Source organism: Anabrus simplex, chromosome 3 (genome assembly GCF_040414725.1).
Source record: "Anabrus simplex isolate iqAnaSimp1 chromosome 3, ASM4041472v1, whole genome shotgun sequence".
NCBI lineage: Eukaryota > Metazoa > Arthropoda > Insecta > Orthoptera > Tettigoniidae > Anabrus > Anabrus simplex.
The window spans coordinates 235,360,676-235,385,333 of NC_090267.1; the positions used below are offsets into that span (position 1 = coordinate 235,360,676).

At 40.9% G+C, this 24,658-nt stretch overlaps 1 protein-coding gene across 1 annotated transcript in view; it reads right to left on the reverse strand.

Annotated features, from left to right (window-relative positions):
• crm (cramped chromatin regulator) overlaps positions 1 to 24,658 on the reverse strand; it is a 350,810-nt gene that overhangs the window by 237,246 nt on the left and 88,906 nt on the right. The window lies entirely within an intron of this gene.

Sequence of the window (24,658 nt, forward strand, 5' to 3'; positions counted from 1 at the left end):
GGTAGTCCTCTGGACGCAGCTGACACCAAATCGTTCGCAGAGCGGCTGCCAATGCTGGTCTGTTCGTGGGTGCAGGATCCATGGCATGGAGCCTGCATTCCAGAACATCCCAGATATGCTCGATAGGATTCATATCGAGGCTCATGGGTGGCCATGGCAGTCGCTGGACCTCCGTTGCATGTTCCTGGAACCATTCCCGGGCGACGTGGGAGCGATGTGGCGGCGCGTTATCATCTTGAAACACCACAGAACCATCTTGGCGCCGGAAGGCCAAAAATGGGTGTAGATGGTCTCCGAGCAGCTCAACATACTGTGTACCATTCAAAGTCCCTTCCAGAACAACTAGGGGGCCCATTCCATACCAGAAAAATGCACCCTAGACGATAACAGAGACACCAACGCCCTGGACCTCACCTTCGAGGCAGGCAGGATCCATGGCTTCATGTGGTCTGTGCCATACACGCTGCCTCCCATCGGCATGGTGCAGTTGAAATAGTCATTCGTCCGACCATATCACGTTATGCCATTGTTCCAGTGTCCATCCCTGGTGACTTGACGACAAATGCGTGTTGTTGTGCCCGATGACGTTGGGTTAACAGTGGCACCTGTGTGCGGCGCCAGCTCCCATACCCCATAGAACCCATGTTCCTACGGATTGTTCACCGGGAGATGTGTCTAGCATGGCCTGTGTTGAATTGAGCTGTGATTTGTTGCACGGTTGCCCGTCTGTCATTATTGACAATCCGTCTCAGATGTCACAGGTCACGGTCATCGAGGGTGGCTGGACGGCCGGTCGTTCGTCTGTTGTGGATGGTGACACCCGAATACAACCATTCACGATACACCCGGGACACGGTTGATCGTGTGAAGCCGAATTCCCACACCACTTCTGAAATCGCACTTCCCATCCGTCGGGCACCGACCACCATACCGCGTAAATATTGTATCTTCAATACGGAACAAAATGAGATTAGTTACTTGTAACACTATACTCCGTTCGGTGTCAGCTCACGACGACGTTCCATGTTACACCTGTCACATGCACAGCCACTGCTCACAAGGTTTCCTATACAACTGCCGCTGGCACAGGGGGCGTGTGGTGTGCAGACAACACACCTGCACATCAGTGCTCTGCTATTCAATGATATTTGCTCGGTTAATGTATGATATTTAAAAATCTTGGAATTTTTCAATCGTTTACCGGCTAAAAGGTATAATTTTACCAAATGTCAATGTTCAAACTCATCTGGCAGACTGTGCCGCCATCTTGATTGGGAGGGAGGTGGAGAGTAAAAGTTAGGTCCTTCCTGTGAAAGCTTTTAAGCCCACGAAACCTATATGTTATCACTTTGGATAAATATATCTATCTGCATTCTTATGCTGAGCCGCCAATTTGAAATGCCCAGTGTGCGCCCCCTCAGGGAATTTTGAGAATTTTCAATTTCTCTAGGGATCCTGACGTCAGCAACTTCTCTGGTACCAAGTTGTAAGTTTCTGAGATGCCTGGAAGTGCTTCATTAATTAATGTATATTTTCATTTTTATACCTTTATACAGTATAAGACCTCCTCTGCGAACCATGTGACCTTGCCGCGGTGGGGAGGCTTGCGTGTCCCAATGATGCAGATAGCAAAGCCGCAGGTGCAACCATATCGGATGGGTATCTGTTGAGATACCAGACTAACAATTGGTTCATCAAAAGAGGGGTAGCACCCTTTCGGTAGTTGCAGGGGCGGCAGTCTAGATGATTGACTGATACAACCTTGTAATAATACTCAGCATGGCTTAGCTGTGTTGATACTGCTACACGGCTGAAAGCAACGGGAAACTACAGCCGTAACTAACTCCCGAGGACATGCAGCTCTCTCTGTATGAATGATGTACTGATGATGGCTTCCTCCCGGGTAAAATATTCCAGAGGTAAACTAGTCCCCCATTCGGATATCCGGGGGGGGACTACATGAGAGGGGGCGATCATCAGGAAGATGGATACTGACATTCTGCGAGTCGGAGCGTGGAATGTTAGAAGTTTGAATCGTTGTGGTAGGTTAGAGAATCTGAAAAGGGAAATGGATAGGCTAAAGTTAGATGTGCTTGGTATAAGTGAAGTACGTTGGCAGGAAGAACAAGATTTTTGGTCAGGCGACTACCAAATTATCAACACAAAATCAAACAGGGGAACTGCAGGAGTTGGTTTAATAATGAATAAGAAAATAGGGCAGCAGGTAAGCTACTACGACCACCATAGTGAAAGAATTATTGTCGTCAAGATAGACACCAAACCAATGCCCACCACAACAGTGCAGGTCTATATGCCTACTAGTCCAGCGGATGATGAAGAAATCGAAAGAATATACGAGGAGATAGAAGATTTAATAAAATATGTAAAAGGTGACGAGAATCTAATTGTGATGGGAGACTGGAATGCAGTGGTAGGCCAACGAAGGGAAGGTAGTACAGTAGGAGAATTTGGATTGGGACAAAGGAACGAAAGAGGAAGCGCGCTGGTTGAATTCTGCACTGATCATAATTTAGTCCTTGCCAATACTTGGTTCAAACACCACAAACGACGGCTGTACACGTGGACGAGACTTGGAGACACTGGAAGGTATCAAATAGACTTCATTATGATTAGGCAGAGATTCAGAAACCAGGTGTTGGATTGCAAAACTTTCCCAGGAGCAGACGTGGACTCTGACCACAACTTGTTGGTCATGAAATGCCATCTGAAGTTGAAGAAATTGAAGAAAGGAAAGAATGCAAAAAAATGGGATCTAGACAAGTTGAAAGAAAAGAGAGTGAGGGATTGTTTCAAGGAACATGTTGCACAAGGACTAAATGAAAAGGCTGAAGGAAACACTACAGAGGAAGAGTGGAGAGTCATGAAAAATGAAGTCAGTAGGGCTGCTGAAGAAATGTTAGGAAGGAAGAAAAGATCAACTAAGAATCAGTGGATAACTCAGGAGGTACTAGACCTGATTGATGAACGACGAAAATACAAGAATGCTAGAAATGAAGAGGGCAGAAAAGAATACAGGCGATCAAAGAATGAAGTGGATAGAAAGTGCAAGGTAGCTAAGGAAGAATGGCTGAAGGAGAAGTGCAAGGATGTCGAAGGCTGTATGGTCCTGGGAAAGGTAGATGCTGCATACAGGAAAATCAAGGAAACATTTGGAGAAAGGAAATCTAGGTGTATGAATATTAAGAGCTCAGATGGAAAGCCACTTCTGGGGAAAGAAGACAAAGCAGAAAGATGGCAGGAGCATATCCAACAATTGTATCAAGGTAAAGATGTAGATAATTTTGTTCTGGAACATGAAGAGGTTGTTGATGCTGATGAAATGGGAGACCCAATTTTGAGGTCAGAGTTTGACAGAGCTGTGAGTGACCTAAATAGGAACAAGGCACCTGGAATTGATGACATTCCCTCTGAATTACTGACTGCCTTAAGAGAAACCAGCATGGCAAGGTTATTTCATTTAGTGTGCAAGATGTATGAGACAGGAGAAGTCCCATCCGATTTTTGGAAGAATGTTGTTATACCTATTCCCAAGAAAGCCGGTGCTGACAGGTGTGAAAACTACTGCACCATTAGTTTAGTATCTCATGTCTGCAAAATTTTAACATGTATTATTTACAGAAGAATGGAAAAACAAGTTGAAGCTGTGTTGGGAGAAGATCAATTTGGCTTCAGAAGAAATGTAGGAACACGTGAAGCAATCTTGACTTTACGTCTGATCTTAGGGGATCGAATCAAGAAGGACAAGCCCACGTACATGGCATTCGTAGATCTAGAAAAGGTATTCGATAATGCTGATTGGACCAAGCTATTTATGATTCTGAAGATGATAGGGATCAGATACCGAGAACGAAGAATTATCTACAATCTGTATAAAAATCAGTCTGCAGTGATAAGAATCGAGGGCTTTGAAAAAGATGCAGCAATCCAGAAAGGAGTGAGGCAAGGCTACAGTTTCTCCCCTCTCCTTTTCAATGTTTACATAGAACAGGCTGTAAAGGAAATCAAAGAGAAATTTGGAAAGGGAATCACAGTCCAAGGAGAGGAAATCAAAACCTTCAGATTTGCCGATGATATTGTTATTTTATCTGAGACTGCAGAAGATCTCGAGAAGCTGCTGAATGGTATGGACGAAGTCTTGGGTAAGGAGTACAAGATGAAATAAGTCCAAAACAAAAGTAAGGTAGTGCAGTCGAATGAAGGCAGGTGATGCAGGAAATATTAAATTAGGAAATGAAGTCTTAAAGGAAGTAGATGAATATTGTTACTTGGGTAGTAAAATAACTAATGATGGCAGAAGTAAGGAGGACATAAAATGCAGACTAGCACAAGCAAGGAAGAGCTTTCTTAAGAAATTTGCTCACTTCAAAAATTGATGTAGGAATTAGAAACATGTTTTTGAAGACTTTTGTGTGGAGCGTGGCGTTGTATGGAAGTGAAACATGGACGATAACTACCTCAGAAAGAAAGAGAATAGAAGCTTTTGAAATGTGGTGTTACAGAAGAATGCTGAAGGTGAGATGGATAGATCGAATCACGAATGCAGAGATACTGAATCGAATTGGTGAAAGGAGATCGATTTGGCTAAATTTGACGAGAAGAAGGGATAGAATGACAGGTCACACCTTAAGACACCCAGGACTTGTGCAATTGGTTTTTGAAGGAAGTGTAGGTGGTAAGAACAGTAGGGGTAGACCAAGGTATGAATATGACAAGCAGATTAGAGCAGATGTAGGATGCAGTAGTTACGTAGAAATGAAAAGGTTAGCACAGGATAGGGTGGCATGGAGGGCTGCATCAAACCAGTCTATGTACTGATGACTCAAACAACAACAACAACAACAACAACAGTATAAGATCACTCCAGGCTGACTTGCATTTATTAATATAAGCATGGGCTGCTCCTAAACGGTAATAATAATTTAATTTTGTGTGGCTATTTCTTGCCGGGTGCTGTCCTTGTAAGGCAGACCCCCCGATGAGGGTGGGAGGCACCTGCCATGTGTAGGTAGCTGCATGTTATTGTGGTGGAGGGTAGTGTAATGTGTGGTGTATGAGTTGCAGGAATGTTTGGGACAGCACTATCACCCAGCGCCCGAGCAAATGGAATTAACCAATGAAGGTTAAAATCCCCGACCAGGCCGGGAATCAAACCCGGGACCCTCTGAACTGAAGGCCAGTACGCTGACCATTCAGCCAACGAGTCTGACTCCTAAACGGTACATTATATTGACAAATGGATTGTACCATCAAACGCCCCTTTTATTGTTCTACATGGTTGGTCCTATAACATTTTCTCGTATCTCCCATATTCTTGGGTTAGTTGAGTTAGAAACTTTGAATAGGGTGAAATATGGGTACATTTTTAACAATTTACATTATTTTTCGCATACTTATGTGCAAGCTAGAATCATGAAATTTGGCTTGCATGTGGCCATCGGTCCTGTCAATGTGCGTGCAGAATTTGATGACTACCTTCCCTATAAGTGTGTCAAACTATGAAATATACGTGTAAAAAGCACAAAATTTACATATAATCGAGAAATACAGCCAAATCTAAAGTATAAAGAAGAGATATATGACAAAAAGTAATTGGAACAACGTTGTAGATCTCGTCGTGTTGAATTCAATTGTGCTATATGTTTTGTGATACAACTTACTGTTTAGCCATCTAAAACCTCAAAATGAAGGTCAGCACCATTATTAAAATTGCCTCCATATTTCAATATTTTTCGGGCATTAAAAGTGAAAAATTTTAACATCTTGGAATTTTTCTGTTGTTTGCAGGCTAAAAGCAACAAATTTGCCAAATTTCAGTTTTCTATCTCGTCTGACAAATTGTGCCGCAATCTTGATTTGGGGGAAGGGGGGGGGGGGGGGGGGGAATTAAAATTTAGGAATTTCCTAAAAGTTTTTAAGTCAACAAATATCTGATATCGCTTTGGATAAATATATCCAACTGCATTTTTATGCCGAGCGCCAGCGTGTCCCCCTCAGCAAACGTTGAGAATTTTCTGATTCTGAGGTCAGTAGCTAGCTTCTCTGGTACGAATTTATAACTTTGTGAGATGCCTGGAAGTACACATTAATTCACCTCTGTTTTCATTTTTGTACCTTTATACAGTGGAACTTCGATTATCACTTCCCGGAAACTACTTTTCCGGATTATTCGTTCAAATTATCCCACGTTATTCATTCCTCGAAGAAATGATTTCCTGGATCAACCGTCCAGAAATTTCAGTCCCATCAACACTAAATCCTCGATCAAGTGTTTCTCAGGAAAAAGTATCTCACGAAAGGATGGCTACGAAATACCTATGGATCTTGATGTTAACGTCCCGTCGTTGCGATAATTAGAGCAAGTACTGTTCTGGGAAAGCAGTCGGCAGTGATCATGCATAAGGGACCATCTTAGCATCGCATTTAACTGGTATTATTTAGGGAATCCTCAGAAATCATAAAAGAGAGAGTGGCCACAATGACTGGAAGGAGACAAAGCGTTTATCGACAGCTCTACCTGAAGATGGAAAGAGTTTCGTTAAATGTTCGTAGGGTACTTGTGAAACATCTACAGGTACATTATGTCCCAGGTTCGATGTTTATTTTTGACTTTTTCGATTGTAAGGCTGAACAGGATTTCGGCACTTCCTACAGGGCACTATATTTAGGCCTAGTCACACGGCTTTCAGATAGGAATTGAAATGCTCCTTCCTAACACAAATCTCATATTTTATATCATCGAATACGATCATGTTCTCGAGCCCAGAAGAGATGTTGTACCTAACACATATGAAGCCATAACTGTTTTGGGCCTAATATAATATGGGGATTTTACGTTTACGTTTTTTATGTTAAAATGTCTGTATAAAAACACCAGTAGTTTTATCTGCACAGCGTAAGATTTAAAACGTTTGTATCGTTTCCCACTGGCTTGTGCAGCAAGCACGCTTTTTCAGCTGAGCTCTAGGTCACGAATAAACCAAAATTTCTGGAGTTTTGATGATTTTTTCCTCTCCTTCCAATCTGCTTGTGATTAGTGACGGGCAGAATTGAATACATAATGCATTAGAGAACTATTGAGAATCTATACATCCGAAGCCATATTCTCGAGTCAAACATAACCTTTAAAAGTCGATGTAGGCCTAATTTAAGAAATACGAGATTTCCAGAAACCTACTACAAACAGTATTCCGGTGACCAATTATTATTATTATTGATTTAAGCCCACTAAGGAGCGCTGATGACTAGTTCTTCCTCGATGCTCTTCTTCGTTCCCAGTATCTCTTGAGCCCTGCAGATAATTTCTCCTTTCTCTCCTGTGAAAGGGGCTTCCAACTTCTAGGGACTCTAGGTGGAGGGGTCCAAGACTGTACCATAGCACAAAATTTCGAACGATCTTCTATATCAATGTCTGAAATCCCAGCCGAATCTAAGTCCTTCTGTACTTCATTAAGCTACAAGCTTCCAGTCTTGTAGCTTTTAACGAAAGAGAAGTGTGAACCTTTTGTTCTAAACGTAAGCATTTATTGTCTACTAGCTGATGTACCCGTGCTTCGCTACGGGATTCTCAGGAAGACTGTCCTTGCGGTTTTCCTACCTGAACTCGTCAGGAGGAATGTAGTGATTAAAAGCAATGTTATATAAAATACTCGATCAAATTAATAAACCGCACATTTTCTCACTTTTAACGAACAGTACTACGGTGCCGATCTAACGGTCCAGAGTTCCAGTGCTGCAATGACCAGACCGCAGACAGCCGTGAACACTTCTCCGCCATTATTCCTTTAAATATGCACACTGCTCATTCCAATCAGTGCCTCAGAGTTGGAATTGAATAGCTCGAATGCTATGATGAACCAGTTTATTACGTATCAGTAGTATCAGAAATTTATCTAACTCGCCAGCTACTTCCCACCAATTTTCAGGCAGGCTGTTATACTTGGTACGACCGGGTGAGTTGGCTGTGCGGTTAGGGGCGCATAGCTATGAGCTTGGATCTGGGAGGTAGTGGATTCGAACTCCACCGTCGACAGCCTTGAAGATGGTTTTCCGTGATCTCCAATTTTCACACCAGGATAATGCTGGGGCTGTAACATAATTAACGTAGGGGCTGCTTCCTTCCCACCCTAGCCCTTTCGTATCCCATCGTCGCCATGAGTCCTATCGGTATCGGCGGGACGTAGAGCAAATTTAAAAAACTTGGTATACAGCAGTAATCCCATCTATCGGAGATGAATGGCAGCAGAAATACAAAGCAAATCTCAACAAACAATGGTCAATGTAATGTTATTGTTCATCAATGTTATGAGCTTTCTGTATTGTAGGCCTTCACATTCGGTTTACTTTCGACTCTGTAATAAGGCCGTCTTATAAAAATAATTATAGCGTAGACTATAGTCCCTTATTCCCCGACTTTACATACCCATTTTCATTAAATTCTGTTTACCCATTTTCTCGTGACGGCACTGATATGATCTTAGCAACAAAAATCCATATACATGAATATCTCCGTTATCATAGCTGGTACTGTCAAAATGTTTAAGACCTAAATGATCGGGAATTTAATACTATGTAACTTTATTTTTATAGAAATTGTCAATAACACAAATATTGGAGATTAAATTTTGGGCCTTCCCCTAAACTACCATTTCGCTCAGCGTGAATAAAGTTGTTTATGACCTAGATTGTAGCGACTTATTCCCCGACTTTGCATACCGATTTTATTTACGATGGGACAACTAATAACAAATATTTGAGAATTAAATTTTAGGCCTTCCCCTAAACTACCATTTCTCTCCGCGTGAAAAAGATTATTTATGGCCTAGATTGTAGCGACTTTTTGCCGGACTTTACATACCGATTTTCATTAAATTCCCTTCAGCCGTTTTCTCATGATGCGTGTACATACATACAGACAGACAGACAGACAGACAGACAGACAGACGGACAGACAGACAGACAGAAATTACGGAAAATTAAAAAATGCCCCATTGTTACTATGGACATGACTGATACAGAAATACCATCCTTTTCAAATTTTGAGCAATGTACAGATAAAACTCTTATTATATATATATAGATTACATGTCAGGACTTCCCCTAAACTACCATTTCAATCAGAGTGAATAAAATTATTGATGGCCTAGATTATAGCGACTTATTCCCCGACTTTGCATACCAATTTTCGTGAAGATACGACCACTAATATAATAAATATTTGAGAATTAAATTTTAGGCCTTCCCCTAAACTACCAGTTTCCTCAGCGTGAATACAATTATTTATGGCCTAGATTATATCGACTTATTACCCCGACTTTGCATATTGATTTTCATTAAGACACGGCCACTAATAACATAAATATTTGAGAATTAAATTTCAGGCCTTCCCCTAAACTACCATTTCACTCGGGGTGAATAAAATAATTTATAGCCTAGATTGTAGCGGTTCGTCACCCGACTTTACATTCCAATTTTCATTAAATTCTCTTCAGCCGTTTTCTCGTGATGCATGTACATACATACATACATACATACAGACAGACAGAAATTACGGAAAAGAAAAAAATGCATTTCCTTGTTACTGTGGACATGACCCATACAGAAATACCATTCTTTTCAAATTCTGAGCAATGTACAGACAAAACTCTTATTTTATATATATAGATATTGTCTTCTTCGTAAGCCTGTTGCTGTCCGGTGACCAAATTACAATGAAAGATAAAAAAGGAATGGATTTTGTCATCATGTTGGGTGCTGTGGATCTGAGGTGCTTTATTATATTAGATTAGAGATTTAATAACTACCAGTGATCAATTGTTGTTTGGCTTGGCCTTATTTGATTTTTCAATGAGCTTGGCTGTTCAAAGAAGGTGACATGAAGGAAGATTTCATGGTAAATTGACGAAGTTTCCCCAGTAAAACTGAATGTAAAGTATCAATATTTTTAACTAATGTAATTAAGGCCTGAAGCCGGCCGTGTGTCCTAGCTTGCCTGCCTCTCATCCGGAGGCCCCAGGTTCAATTCCCGGCCAAGTTAGGCATTTTTACCTGGATATGAGGGCTAATTCTAGGTCCACCAGCTTACGTAATTACCATTAATTGAGGAGCTATCTAGCGGTGAGATGGTGACCCTGATCTAGAGAGCCACGAATTACGGCTGAGAGGATTCGTCACACTGACCATGCATCACCTTATAATCTGCAGGCCTTCAGGCTGAGCAGCGGTCACTTGGTAGGCCAAAGCCCTTTAAGGCTGTAGTCTGGTTTGTTTTAGGAGCGTTTGTAAGATTATAACTATACATATTTAATTATTGTGATGTTCAGCCAAATTGTTGATGGTTTTAACTCGTTCCCGGATTTTCCATTTTCCTGTATTGTACAATTTTCCCCCAGGGTCCCCCCAAAAACAGAGAATCGAGGTTCCACTGTATATAGATCGCTCCAAACCGACTTGCTTTTAGATAGATAATAATGATGAAAATAATATTTAAAAATAGTAAGTAAATCTAATTGACAAACCCTTATTTTTTAGTCAAATGATTGAAACAAATTAAAATGTAAAGAAATAAGGTACTGACTTCAAAGTAATATCATCTGTATTATTCAAGTTAAAAGCTAAAAACATATTAAACACAAGCAGTCAAAATAATAATAAAAGCATAGTCCACAAGAAAATAATAAACTTCACTTTTAAAAGTGACAAAACAGGCCACAGTCTTGAAAAAGGGTGAAAAAATGCCATTACAGAGAAAATACCTTCTAGTAATAAAGTATATGCTGAGCACTGCACATGATGACATCACTGAAGGACCTGTAGCAAGAGGGAACCACAAGAAATCTGCAGTAGTGGACTGTTACATGTAACAAGTTTTAACAGCTATATTTTTGATAAAAAATAAAAACAATATTGACTATAAAATCAAGTAGCGAATATTTAAGAATAACTTAAATATCATATTTAAGTGGTCCGCCTATTCAATACATACATGCATACATACATTATCATTATAGACTGTTATGCCTTTCAGCGTTCAGTCTGCAAGCCTCTGTGAATTTACTAAACGTCACCATAATCCTCGATTTGCAACTAGTGTTGTGCCTCATTTAGTTCTATAACTCTTATCTTCAAATCGTTAGAAACAGAGTCTAACCATCGTCGCCTTGGTCTCCCTCTACTTCTCTTACCCTCCATAGCAGAGTCCATTATTCTCCTAGGTAACCTAACCTCCTCCATTCGCCTCACATGACCCCACCACCGAAGCCGGTTTATACGTATAGCTTCATCCATCGAGTTCATTCCTAAATTAGCTTTTACCTCCTCATCCCGAGTACCCTCCTGCCATTGTTCCCACCTGTTTGTACCAGCAATCGTTCTTGCTACTTTCATGTCTGTTACTTCTAACTTATGAATAAGATATCCTGACTCCAACCAGCTTTCGCTCCCGTAGAGCAAAGTTCGTCTGAAAACAGACCGATGTAAAGATAGTTCCGTCTGGGAGCTGACTTCCTTCTTACAGAATACTGTTGATTGCAACTGCGAGCTCACTGCATTAGCTTTACTACACCTTCATTCAATCTCGCTTGCTATATCACCATCCTGGGAGAACACACAACCTAAATACTTGAAATTATCAACCTGTTCTAGCTTTGTATCACCAATCTGACATTCAATTCTGTTGAATTTCTTATCTACTGACATCAATTTAGTCTTCGAGAGGCTAATTTTCATACCATACTCATTGCACCTATTTTCAAGTTCCTAGATATTAGACTGCAGGCTTTCGGTACAATCTGCCATTAAGACCGAGTCGTCAGCATAGGCCAGACTGCTTACTACATTTCCACCTAACTGAATCCCTCGCTGCCATTTTATACCCTTCAGCAGATGACTCATGTAAACTACAAACAACAAAGGTGAAAGATTACAGCCTTGTCTAACCACTGTAAGTAAGCTGAGAACTCATTCTACCATCAATTCTCAATGAAGCCCAATTGTCAACATAAATGCCTTTGATTGATTATAATAATCTACCTTTAATTCCATAGTGCCCCAGTATAGCGAACATCTTTTTCCTCTGTACCCTGTCATATGCTTTCTCTAGATCTACGAAACATAAACACAACTGCCTGTTCCTCTCGTAGCATTTTTCAATTACCTGGCACATACTGAAAATCTGATCCTGAAAGCCTCTCTGTGGTCTGAAACCACACTGGTTTTCATCCAACTTCCTCTCAACCACTGATCGCACCCTCCCTTCCAACATGCCAGTGAATACTTTGCCTGGTATACTAATCAATGAGATACCTCGATAGTTGTTGCAATCCTTCCTGTTCCCTTGCTTATAGATAGGTGCAATTACTGCTTTTGTCCAATCTGAAGGTACCTTACCAAACTCAATGCTAATCTTACTACTCTATGAAGCCATTTCATCCCTGGCTTCCCACTGTACATCACCATTTCAGGTCTAATTTCATCTATTCCTGCTGCTTTATGACAATGGAGTTTATTTACCATCCTTTCCACTTCCTCATGCGTAATTTCACCAACATCATTTTCCTCCTCCCCATGAGCTTGGCTCTTCACAACACCACCAGGATGATTTCCTTTTAACATTGAGAAGATGTTCAAAATATTCGCTCCACCTCTCCAGTGATTCCCTGGGATCTATTATGAGTTCACCTGAATTACTCAAAACACTGTTCATTTCCTTTTTCCCCTCCCTTCCTAAGATTCTTTATTACTGTCCAGAAAGGTTTCCCTGCTGCTTGACCTAGCCTTTCCAGGTTATTACCAAAATCTTCCCATGACTTCTTTTTGGATTCAACAACTATTTGTTTCGCTCTGTTTCTTTCATCTACGTACAAATCTCTGTCTGCCTCAGTCCTTGTTTGGAGCCATTTCTGATAAGCCTTCTTTTTACGTTTACAAGTTGCTCTCACTTCATCATTCCACCAAGCTGTTCGCCTTTTCCCATCTTTACACACAGTTGGTCCTAGGCATTCCCTTGCTGTTTCCACTACAGCATCCTTGTATGCCACCCATTCACTTTCTATATCCTGAACCTGCTTACTGTCTACTGTTCGAAACTTCTCACTAATCATATCCATGTACTTCTGTCTAATTTCCTCATCCTGGAGATTTTCTACCCTTATTCATTTGCAGACAGATTTCACTTTCTCTACCCTAGGCCTAGAGATACTTAGTTCATTACAGATCAGATTGTGGTCTGTATCATCGAAAAATCCCCGGAAAACTCATACATTCCTAACAGATTTCCTGAATTCGAAGTTGGTTAAGATATAGTCTATTATGGATCTGGTTCCCCTAGCCTCCCATGTGTAGCGGTGAATAGCCTTATGCTTGAAGAATGTATTTGTAACTGCTAAACCCATACTAGCACAGAAGTCCAGCAAACACTTCCCATTTCCATTAGCTTCCGTATCTTCTCCACATTTACCAATCACCCTTTCGTATCCTTCAGTTCTATTCCCAACTCTCGCATTGAAATCACTCATTAGCACTATTCTATCCTTGCCGTTGTCCCTGACCACGATGTCAATCAATGCTTCATAAAACTTGTCAACTTCATCCTCATCTGCACCCTCACATGGTGAATACACGGAGACAATTCTTGTCCTAATTCCTCCAAATGACAAATCTACCCACATCATTCGCTCATTTACTTGCCTAACAGAAACTATGTTGAGTGCAATGGTATTCCTGATAAAGAGCCCTACCCATGACTCTGCCCTTCCCTTTCTAACACCCGTCAAGTACACTTTATAATCTCCTATCTCTTCCTCGTTATCTCCCCTGACGCAGCCAGTTCTATTTTCTTTCTTCCATAAGCCCCATTAATATTGATAGCTCCCCATCGAATTCCATTTCGTTCACCAAGTTGTTTCCAAGGAGTCCCTCGCCTGTCAAATGGGAGTGGGACTCCGTTACTCCCATAGGTCCGAGGCTTGCTTAAAATGTTCTGAGCTCGGTAAATTCATGAAGCAGGATGCTACGCTACTTGCACATAGTCCAAGTGAAGAACTCTCCTCTAACGGGTTATGGACCACTGGTGAATTGTATAGTCCTAGAGGCCTGAGCCAAGGAGGGCCATGACTCAAAATATGTAAGAGATGCCCACTCCCATTCCATAGCAACTGGTATCCCGACTCTCAGGACCACTTACTAGGCCACTCAGACGTTGCCCATCGTTCATGAACTAGGACGTGACTACAGTAACCCACACCATGAACCATACATACATATATATATATAATTTATTAAATCTAGTACATATTTTTCCCCTAAGGGGCATTATCAGCTAGAATAAATCACACAATATATCAGATACAAAAAATACATTAATGGATTGGTAAAACAAATTAAAATACACTTTTATACACAAGGACATTAAAAATAAAGTATTTGCAAACATTTTAAAGTTTCAATCAAGTCATATAGTCAATAAAATTGGTTTGAATTGTTCATTAAAATTCTTGATGACAAAGTTCGTGGAAAATAACATTTGTGTTTGTAAAACCGTAAGATGAACCCTAATGCGAGTGAAAATCTTCGATTTAAAATATTTTAAATTAAAGAATCTCAAGATCTTTGATGGAAATTCCTTCAAACTGCATTTACAAATGAACGTTTTACGATTCTAAGACAACACAGGGCCGAAGCAGCAAAGTTAGTTGTAGAATTGAATAATGTTCAGTCTGAAAAAGGAAACTACAGTGGAACCTCGATTCTCCGTTTTTGACAGGACCACAGAAAAAAACATACAAGGGAAAACGGAAAATCCGGGAACGAATGAACCATCAACAATTTGGCTAAACATTACAAAAATGAAATATCTATACCTATAATCTTACAAACACCCCTAAACCAAACCAAACCATAGCCACAATGGGTCTTACACCTACCAAGGGATCGTCCTCGGTCCGAAGGCCTACATATTACGAGGTGACGCATGGTCAGTGTGACGAATCCTCTCAGCTGTTATTCCTGTCTATCCAGACCAGGGTCACCATCTCACCATTAAATAGCTCCTCAATTAAAGGTAATTATGGAATGAGTGAGCCTGGAACCAGACCTCACATACAGGTAAAAATACTGACCTGGCCGGTAATCGAACCTGGGCCCTCCGGGTGAGAGGCAGGCACGTTAGACCATGGGGCTGGCTTCAAACATTAATTACTGGTACACGACTTAAAAATCTCAAAACTTTACATTCATTTTTTACCAGGGAAACTTTGTCAGTTTCCTCTGAAAACTTCTTTCAGTTCAGCAACTTTGATCAGCCAAACTCATGAAAAATCTAATACCCGTAACGCCAAGCCAAACAACAATCGATCACAAGTAGTTTTCAATTCTCTAATCTAATAAAATGAAGCACATTAGATACAAAATCGCCAAACATGATGGCAAAATTCTCTTTACTTCTTTATCTTTGATTGTAATTTGGTCACTGGTATACTATTCGTAGTCAGTTTATGGAAATCTTGTACCATGTAAATTAGGCCTACATCAACTTTTAAAGGTTATGCTGAACTTGAGAATATGGTTTTGAATATAAGTATTGATCCTCAAGTTCTCGAATGCATTATATTCAATTGTGCCCATCACTAATCACAATCAAATTGGAAAGAGAAAAAATATCATTAACACTTCTGAAATTATGATTATTCGTGACCTTGAGCTCAGCTGGAAAGCGCACTCGCTGTACAAGCCGGTACGAGTGCGAAATTACACAAAGTTTTTAAACGTAATGTGCACAAATAAAATGGCTGCAGTTTTTAATAATATTTTAACACAAAAACCTGAAATTCCCAGTCTAATATCACGACGAAAACAGTAATAGGCAATCCCAAAACCTCCCATGGCTTTATGTACGGTATGTAAGGGAATCAACATCTATATCATCTGTTCTGGTCTCGATAACAAAATCGTATACGATAGTAGGCCTACTAAAATACTAAATCGCGTAGAGGCGCGCGGCTGTGAGCTTGCATCCAGGAGATAGTAGGTTCAAATCCCACTATCGGCAGCCCTGAAAATGGTTTTCCGTGGTTTCCCATTTTCACACCAGGCAAATGCTGGGGCTGTACCTTAATTAAGGCCACGGCCGCTTCCTTCCAACTCCTAGGCCTTTCCTATCCCATCGTCGCCATAAGACCTATCTGTGTCGGCGCGACGTAAAGCCCCTAGCAAAAAAAAAATACTAAATTTGTGTTAAACGTTACTTAAGAAGGCGCAGTTTAGATTCCTGTCAGAAAGCCCAGCGACTATTCACTGCCCTCAGGGAAATGCCAAAAATCTGTTCGGTGATACACTCGAAAAAAGTAATAAAATAAAGAAATATCTAACCCTTGACGTAATGTAGACGTTTTGCAAGTAGGAACATTTGATGAAACTCGTTCCGTCTTCATGTAGAGCTGTCAAAATGCGTTGTCTCCTTCCAATTGTTGTAGACACTCTTGCTTTAGGATTTCCGAGGATTTTCTAAGCAATACCACCCAAATGCGATGCTGTCCCTTATGCAAGCTCATCGCCGATTGATTTACCAGTATAGTACTTTCTCAAATTAGCGCAATGACTGGACTTTAACACCAAGATCCGTAAGTATGCCGTAGCCATCCTTTTGTGAGATACAGTTTCTTGAAAAACGCATGATCGAGGATTTAGCGTTGATGGGACTGAAATTTCTGGACGGTTGATCCGGGAAATAATTTCTTCGAGGAGCAGATAATGCGGGATTTTTACAACGTGATTTAATCAGGATGCTTGCGGGACCACATAATTTGAACTAATAATACGGGAAAACATAGTTTCCGGGAACATATAATCGAGGTTCTACTGTAAGTATAAGAGAAGAGTGATGGAAGATGAAATAATATTTATGATCTAAATTGTGTTACTTCCTTGTTATTGGTATGTTGAAAAACAACACATTTCTAATGAATGAACAGGAAACTAAAAAGCTGTTCAATATGAACCCAAGACATACTACAGCTAGAGCAATGCCAAAAATACACCTGGGGTACCCATCAGACTTATCATAACTTACAAGACTAGGCCAACATACAAAGTGTCACAATATGTTCACACATTTCTTAAAACACATTTAAAATTTGATAACAATAAATCTATAAAGAACTCTGTCGAATTCGGTAATGCTAATAAAAGTTTAGAGTTGAATTCAAATCATACAATACACCCATTTGAAACTAAAAACATGTATCCTAGTATTCCGATAAAAGAAACCATTAACATTATTAAAGAGAATTTGAGCCAATTTAGCCACTTGAGCCTTCAAGAATAAATTCATTTTTAATCGTCCTAGACTTTGTCTTAAATAATAACTATTTCATGTTTAACAACAAAGTCTACCGACAAAAAGGTCTTCCGATGGGTGCCCCAGCATCGGGCAGCTTAGCCGAAATTTACACTGACGCAAGTGTGGTAAAGAGATATAACTTGAAAACAATAATCTCTCACCCATCGGTAAATAAGGTAAGTGTCGAGCTTGAATTATTATTATTATTATTATTATTATTATTATTATTATTATTATTATTATTATTATTATTATTATTACTACTACAACTACTACTTGTAATGTATGGCTATGAAGTATTACATCCAGTTAGTACTTGTATTATTATTATTATGATATGATCACGTTTGTGGGGTTATGTCATGAAACACGTGCTGTACATAAATATTTATATGAGTTCAGTTAATGTAAATACCTGTAAATTAATATTATATAATTTTTTATTACCTGTATACAATTTGTAATCCACTACAAAATTGTTAAACACACTGTAACTTCCAGAATGAAACTGGGTAGACGAGAACGATGGAGAATATTCAGTACACTGTATCTATGTATTAAGCACTCTAGAATTTCTGAGAAGGTATTTTTTTGTAACGTATCTTCCTAGAAACCCGGCCAGGCTCGTATATAAGGACGCGATCTTGACGGTAGAGGATAGTTATTGTTCAGTAGAGTTATGAGTTAACAGATACCTGTGACCACGTGCTGTTACATGCTTTTAAGCAGTCATCTGTTTCAACTGTGTTTTAAGGTTGCAATCTCCGAAAATCAGGAAAAATTAGAAGAAATCAGGAGATACAATTGGTCAAAACTGGTTATTCTACATGTCTTGTGCAATACAGAACTATGATATATTTATAACACTTATTGTCTCAAAGTCCGACTGTTGCTGTAACGTTGCTACATGGCTAAAAATTACACATCTCTATTACCTCAAAGGAAGTATGAGAGTCAGATGATCGGTCTCTGATAAACCTTCTGAAAATAGTATGAATTCATGCACCACACATGTGAATTGGTCAAGCACTTAAATGCCATTACTTAGCAAATTCATAGATTAATACATTGCAGCAAGCGCCTGCACGATAATGCGAAGCGCAATGACATTTTTATCAAATAACTAGGTGTTGTACCCGTGCTTCGCTATGGAATTCTCAGAAAGACTGTCCTTACAGTTTTCCTAACTGAAGTCAACATAATTCATTACAATGACGTCAGTACAAATGTCACAATTAAAAGTAATGCAGTCATGTGAAATATTCGATAAAATGAAAAACAGCACTTTTTCTCACTTTCAAAGAAAAGTACTACAGTGTCGATCTAACAGTTCAAAGTTCCAGAGATAGAATGACCAGGCCACAGACGGCCGCGAACACTCCTGTGTCATTATTCCATTTAAGATGATGTTTGTTGTTTAAAGGGACCTTACATCTAGGTCTGTCTGCCTGTTAGGTCATCAGCCCAGAGGCTGGTTGGATCCTCAAATAGCATCACCAAAGGCTATGCAGTTATAGGGAAACCACAAAAACCAATGGCAGTACCAAAATGAGGCGTACTAGGCAAGATGAGAAGTGAGGTAGTTTGCCATTGCTTTCCTCACTGGGCCAGGCAGAGCTATTGTAGCACAACTAACCCTATGAGCAACACCTTTCATGACACTCAGACACACTGGTTGTGCTCTGAATGTCATTAATCAGCACCACCCATACCCCAGCAGCTTCCATATTGTCACAGCCATGGATGAGACTGGGACTTCAGTGGAAGCTACACTTTGCTCTGGCCTGTGCCAAGAGATGGATGCAAAAGTACTGTAACCATCAAGAAATGACAGCAGGCATCTACGTCATCAGCCCCTAATGGTACAAGATGACATAAAATGTAATGACAATTTAAAAGTCCAAAATCATCCACTGACCAGAATTCAAAACGTGATGATGAAGAATGAATGGAAGGATATGAATCTGTGGATCCGACCCGCAATGCCCCACATTTCCAGAAACTGGCGTTAATAGTATTTACTGACCATGGGACTGCTTCTAGAGCATAATCCTGAATTGATGATGGTTGTAGTCTAGAGAGGTCCAAACTCCAGGTCATTGGCTCCTCATAATGGTACTAATTGCTACGGAAGTAGAACCATGGTATTTGTCATGTTGCAGTACTAATCAAAAGTAGCACAGATTCGCGGTATTCCACACTAATGTGGTACTACTCACAGGTAATGTAATGCGCACAAGTAACATAGACCTATGGTGTTTTTCTCATTGCGGCATCATTTATAGGCAACGCAAACCTATAGCATTCCTCACATAGGTGTACTTATCACAGGGACTCATACTATCCCGTGATGTTCATTACATAGTGGGTACTAATCATAAGCAAGGCAGACCCATGGTGTCGCTCATAGAATGGTACTAATCACAGGTACTGTAAAGCTCACCCTGATTCACACAATGTCACTACTAATCACAAACCTATTGTGTACCTAACAGACAGTGGTACTACACACAAGTAAAAGCGACCCATGGTGTTCCCCGTGTGGTGGTACTAATTAGAAGTAGTGTCGGTTCTAACTCAAACATCCCTAGGACGCCCCTTTTAGTTGCCTCTTACAACAGGCAGGGAATACCATGGGTGTATTCTTCGCCTGGGTCCCCCAGCCATAGGGGAGGGTGTGTGTTTGGTCCGTGAGCGCTATTTTATTTCGCTCAAGTCCGCCGGCAAGCCGGTTAGGACTTCCCTATCCGCCACCTGGAACACACCACGTGGGAGTATCACCTCTTCCCCTGCTACGCCAGCGTAGTAGGTTTGTGGTTAATCCATTTAAGTGTGTACACTGGTCATTTCAATCACTGCCTCAGAGTAGGGATCGAATAGCTGGAATACTATGATGATCCAGTGTGTTACGTACCAGTAGTACCAGAAAATGTATGAACCAGAGGAATGGCATCCTCAGAAAAAAAAGAGATCTAACTCCCCAGCTACTTCCCTCCAATATTCAGGCAGGCTGTTATACTAGGTACGCAGCAGTAATCCCATCTATCGGAGATAAATGGCACAAAAATACACAAAGCACATCACAACAAACAATGGTCAATGTAATGTTATTGTTGATCAATTTTATGAGCTGTCTATATTCCAGGCCTGCACATTTAGTTTTTTTCCAACTTTGTGATATTAGAGCATCTAATGTAAAGTGAATCTTCCTTTCTTTTATGACTCCCTCTTATGTTATTATTCAAGCGAACGTTCCTCCATAACTTTTTTCTCATTCTTATAATCATTTTAGTTGGTACGGTAAAACTGAATAAGACATAAATAATCAGTAAATGTACTCTCTATAATTTTTGATATGTAGTACATTTCGATAGGACCAATTAGATAGGTAGTTAAAATTAAATTTTGGCACCTTCCCCTAACTAATATATGCCTTTGCTTGAGAGATGTAGTGTTTACAGTGCACTATGTCTTCTGGTATGGGCTATATCAAATTTGTTACTTTCATTGACCTGTCTCAGTCTCATCCTTGGCTTTGACAATATGAAAGTGACTGAGGTACGAGTGATGCTAGTAACACCATTCCTTATGCAGCCAGTCTCTGTTATGAATTGTGTGAAAATATCGCTCATAGGGTCGGTTGGTGCATGCATTTCAGTGGACTTGGCAGACTGATATGTAATAGTAACGGCTGGCTCGGTAAGGAAAGCAACGGGAAACTACCTCACTCCTCGTTTCCCTAGTACGCCTCTTCAGTGATGCCTAGGCTATTTATGACAGCTGCTGGCAGAGCTGCAGAGGATCAAACCAGCCTTCGGGCTGAATACCCAACATACACACCTAACTAATATTTCGAACAGGTTGAATAAAATTATTTATAGCGTAGATTGTAGTTTCTTATTCCCCGACAATACATACAGATTTTCATTAAATTCTGTTCACCCATTTTCTCGTACCTCGGCGCTGATAGCAACAAAAATCCAAATTCATGAATATCTCTGTTATCATAGATGGTACGGTAAAAATGTACACTGACTGACAGAGCAAATGCAACACCACGAAGGAGTGGTCAGAACTTTATGCCAATTGCAGGGTAGACTGACGTCACTGAGGTATGCTCATGATGTGAAATGCGCCGCTGTGCTGCGCACGTAGCGAACGATAAATGGGACACGGCGTTGGCGAATGGCCCACTTCGTACCGTGATTTCTCAGCCGACAGTCATTGTAGAACGTGTTGTCGTGTGCCACAGGACACGTGTATAGCTAAGAATGCCAGGCCGCCGTCAATGGAGGCATTTCCAGCAGACAGACGACTTTACGAGGGGTATGGTGATCGGGCTGAGAAGGGCAGGTTGGTCGCTTCGTCAAATCGCAGCCGATACCCATAGGGATGTGTCCACGGTGCAGCGCCTGTGGCGAAGATGGTTGGCGCAGGGACATGTGGCACGTGCGAGGGGTCCAGGCGCAGCCCGAGTGACGTCAGCACGCGAGGATCGGCGCATCTGCCGCCAAGCGGTGGCAGCCCCGCACGCCACGTCAACCGCCATTCTTCAGCATGTGCAAGACACCCTGGCTGTTCCAATATCGACCAGAACAATTTCCCGTCGATTGGTTGAAGGAGGCCTGCACTCCCGGCGTTCGCTCAGAAGACTACCATTGACTCCACAGCAAAGGCGTGCACGCCTGGCATGGTGCGACTTGGATGAGGGAATGGCGGAACGTCGTGTTCTCCAATGAGTCACGCTTCTGTTCTGTCAGTGATAGTCACCGCAGATGAGTGTGGCGTCGGCGTGGAGAAAGGTCAAATCCGGCAGTAACTGTGGAGCGCCCTACCGCTAGACAACGCGGCATCATGGTTTGGGGCGCTATTGCGTATGATTCCACGTCACCTCTAGTGCGTATTCAAGGCACGTTAAATGCCCACCGCTAAGTGCAGCATGTGCTGCGGCCGGTGGCACTCCCGTACCTTCAGGGGCTGCCCAATGCTCTGTTTCAGCAGGATAATGCCTGCCCACACACTGCTCGCATCTCCCAACAGGCTCTACGAGGTGTACAGATGCTTCCGTGGCCAGCGTACTCTCCGGATCTCTCACCAATCGAACACGTGTGGGATCTCATTGGACGCCGTTTGCAAACTCTGCCCCAGCCTCGTACGGACGACCAACTATGGCAAATGGTTGACAGAGAATGGAGAACCATCCCTCAGGACACCATCCGCACTCTTATTGACTCTGTACCTCGACGTGTTTCTGCGTGCATCGCCACTCGCGGTGGTCCTACATCCTACTAAGTCGATGCCGTGCGCATTGTGTAACCTGCATCGGTTTGAAATAAACATCAATTATTCTTCCGTGCCGACTCTGTTTTTTCCCCAACTTTCATCCCTTTCGAACCACTCCTCCTTGGTGTTGCATTTGCTCTGTCAGTCAGTGTATAAGACATAAATGATAGGAAATGTAGTAATATATAACTTTAATTATGTTGTATTCATCAATAGTGTCAATAATAACAAATATGTGAGAATTAAATTTTAAGCCTTCCCCTAAACTACCATTTCATGCAGCGTGAACACAATTATTTATGGCCTAGATTGTAGCGACTTATTTCCTGACTTTATGTACCGAATTTCATTAAATTCTCTTCAGCCGATTTCTCGTGATGCGCATACATACATACATACAGACAGAGAGACAGACAGACAGACAGACAATTAAAATGTGCATTTCTCCTTGTTACTGTGGTCACGACGGGTACAGAAATATCATTCTTTTTAAATTCTGAGCAATGTACAGACACTCTTATTTTATTTATATTGAGATAAATTAAAATTAATTTGAATTGTCTCCAAATGGCTCCTAAAATCTCTAAAAAAGTCACTAGTCATTATCACTAAAATTATGTCCCTAAATTATTAAAAAAGACTCCATATCTAGCGACTAGTCTCTAGAGTCGACTAGACTTATGTGAACGAACACGAACATAGCACACGAGAACAAGAGATTGACGATCGATATACGCGTCGCGATATGCAGGTTTCAATAAACAGCGCACATCTGCGCACATTTCTCACATTAATAAATGCAGATATTTCGTTTGAAAGCAGCAAATGAGCGAAGGACTTCCGGCCACTGGTGTAAAAAAGCTGAAATGGCAGGATTTGAAAACAAAAAAATAAGCTGGGCCGATGACCTTAGATGTTAGGCCCCTTTAAACAACAAGCATCATCATCATCATCATCACCAAAAATAAGCTAAAACTGAGAGAAAGAATAATCGGGAGGCGGGAAAAACTGTCGAAAATCGGGAGTCTACCGCCTAAATCGGGTAAGTTGGCAAGTATGTACTTGTAATGTATAGCTATGAAGTGTACATCCATTTAATATTAGTATTATTATTATTCACGTAGTTGAATGATCGTATTGTGTGCGAGGTTATGTCATGAAGGTATCAGTATTATTATTATTTACGTAGTCGAATGATCATATTGTGTGTGAGGTTATGTCATGTGCATACACATTTATATCAGTTCCGTTAATGTAAATACCTGTAAATTAATATTATAATTTATTCTTACCTGTATATATAAATTGTAATCCATAATTGTGAAACACACTGTAGCTTCAAGAATGGTAATAGGCACGAGTACGATTGAGAATATTCCATCCATTGTAAACTGTGTATTACGCACTCTAGAATTTTCACGAAATTATATTTTGTAACATAACTTTCTTTTCAGCAGTCAACCATTTTGTTTGTGTTTCAATGTTGTCATCTCGATGTGCAGCGGTTGGCAGTTGTCCTTAAATGGCGATTTGTGATGTGAATGTTTTGTTTTTGACAACAGTGATTGAGGTTATGTGTGAGTTTTGTAAATACATGTGAATAAATTAATTGTACCAACTGACAGCATTTCATGTGCATCTTTGTGGATGCCATAATTGACGACCATGAACAAGACTATTAGAATCTATTGGACTCGAAAATGAAGAACGAACAGAGGACCGTGGTGATGCTTAAACATTTAACTTCCTTCATTCACGCCCTGGTCAAAAACATCGAGGCCAAGGTTGCAAAGCTCGAGGAGGATATCCGAGGGTCAGTTTGGAAAACTCAACAGAAACATCGAGGCCCAGTCTACAAAACTCGAGGAGAAAATAGGGGCCCAGTTCAAGACCGGATTGACATCAGAAGAGGGAGCCGAATACCCGATCACTGAACTTTGTGAGCAGGTGTGTTTAGCACGGGGATGGGATGTGTTGCAAGTAGGAAACGCATGTAGTGGCTGCTTTGCCCACACATGTGTC